This window comes from Arachis hypogaea, chromosome 19 (genome assembly GCF_003086295.3).
Source record: "Arachis hypogaea cultivar Tifrunner chromosome 19, arahy.Tifrunner.gnm2.J5K5, whole genome shotgun sequence".
Lineage (NCBI taxonomy): Eukaryota > Viridiplantae > Streptophyta > Magnoliopsida > Fabales > Fabaceae > Arachis > Arachis hypogaea.
Window position 1 is genome coordinate 118257016 of NC_092054.1, and position 2226 is coordinate 118259241.

The following is a 2226-nucleotide window of genomic DNA, read 5'->3' on the forward strand; positions in this document are numbered from 1 at the left end:
GCATACTCATCTTGCATTTTTCGAAAATTGCATTCATGCATTGCATTCATCATGATTTTCAAGTTGTTCTTGATAAAACCTTCTTGATTGATCTTCATATTATATTGTTTTGTGTTGTATGGTGTTTTTCATATGTATTCTTGAATTCTTAGTGTCTAAGCATTAAAGATTTCTAAGTTTGGTGTCTTGCATGTTTTCTTTGCATATAAAAATTTTCAAAAATATGTTCTTGATGTTCATCATGATCTTCAAAGTGTTCTTGGTGTTCATCTTGACATTCATAGCATTCTTGCATGCATTCATTGTTTTGATCCATAACTTTCATGCATTGAGTCTTTTGCATGTTTTTCTCTTTCATCATTGAAAATTCAAAAATCAAAAAAATATCTTTTCCTTTTTCACTCATAAATTTCGAAAATTTGGATTGACTTTTTCAAAAATTTTTAAAATCTAGTTGTTTCTTATGAGTCAAATCAAATTTTCAATTAAAAAAAAAATTCTTATCTTTTTTTCAAAATCTTTTTCAAAAATCAAATCTTTTTCATTTTTCTTAGTTATTTTCGAAAATTTTAAAAAAATATTTTTCAAAAATCTTTTTCTTATCTTTATCACATAATTTTCAAAAATAACATCATCAATTAATGTTTTGATTCAAAAATTTCAAGTTTGTTACTTACTTGTTAAGAAAGATTCAAACTTTAAGTTCTAGAATCATATTTTGTGATTTCTTGTGAATCAAGTCATTAATTGTGATTTTAAAAAATCAAATCTTTTTCAAAACTAATTTCAATCATATCTTTTCAAAAAATATCTTTCTATCTTATCTTTTTCAAAATCATATCTTTCTCAAAAATTTGATTTTAAAATATCTTTTCTAACTTCTTATCTTCTTATCTTTTCAAAATTGATTTTCAAATTTGTTTCAACTAACTAACTAACTTTTTGTTTGTTTCTTATCTTTTTCAAAACTACCTAACTAATTCTCTCTCTCTAATTTTCGAAAATATCTTCCCTCTTTTTCAAAAATTCTTTTTAATTAACTAATTGTTTCAAATTTTAATTTTAATTTTCGAAAATCAATAACCATTTTTCAAAAATAATTTTCGAAATTCCTCTTTCTCTCTCATCTCCTTCTATTTATTTATTCGTCTACTAACACATCTCTCCCATCCAAAAATTCGAACACTACCTCCCTCTCTGTGTTCGAGTTTTTTCTTCCCTTCTTTACATTACATTCTTTTCTTCTTCTACTCACACAGGGGAACCTCTATACCTGGGTAAAAAGGATCCCTATTATTATTATTTTTCTGTTCCCTCTTTTTCATATGAGCAGGAGCAAGGACAAGAATATTCTTGTTGAAGCAGATCCAGAACCTGAAAGGACTCTGAAAAGGAAACTAAGAGAAGCTAAATTACAACAATCCAGCAAGCACCTTTCAGAAATTTTCGAACAAAAAGAGGAGATGGCAGCCGAAAATAATAATAATGCAAGGAGGATGCTTGGTGGCTTTACTGCACCTAATTCTAATTTACATGGAAGAAGCATCTCCATCCCCACCATTGGAGCAAACAATTTTGAGCTGAAACCTCAATTAGTTTCTCTGATGCAGCAGAACTGCAAGTTTCATGGACTTCCATCTGAAGATCCTTTTTCAGTTCTTAACTGAATTCTTGCAGATCTGTGATACTGTTAAGACTAATGGAGTAGATCCTGAAGTCTACAGGCTTATGCTTTTCCCGTTTGTTGTAAGAAACAGAGCTAGAGTGTGGTTGGACTCTCAGCCCAAAGATAACCTGAACTCTTGGGATAAGCTGGTCACGGCTTTCTTAGCCAAGTTCTTTCCTCCTCAAAAGTTGAGCAAGCTTAGAGTGGATGTTCAAACCTTCAGACAGAAAGAAGGTGAATCCCTCTATGAAGCTTGGGAGAGATACAAGCAACTGACTAAAAAGTGTCCTTCTGACATGCTTTCAGAATGGACCATCCTGGATATATTCTATGATGGTCTGTCTGAATTAGCTAAGATGTCATTGGATACTTCTGCAGGTGGATCCATTCACCTAAAGAAAACGCCTGCAGAAGCTCAAAAACTCATTGATATGGTTGCTAATAACCAGTTCATGTACACTTCTGAGAGGAATCCTGTGAGTAATGGGACGCCTCAGAAGAAGGGAGTTCTTGAAATTGATACTCTGAATGCCATATTGGCTCAGAACAAAATATTAACT

General features: G+C 31.3%; 1 non-coding gene across 1 annotated transcript; it reads right to left on the minus strand.

The window, feature by feature from the left end:
- Positions 1–1860: 1860 nt before the first annotated feature.
- On the minus strand, positions 1861–1968 carry LOC112780879 (small nucleolar RNA R71). The gene has a single exon (XR_003191687.1). It is a non-coding gene; the product is annotated as a small nucleolar RNA R71 (small nucleolar RNA).
- Between the last annotated feature and the right edge of the window lie 258 nt (positions 1969–2226).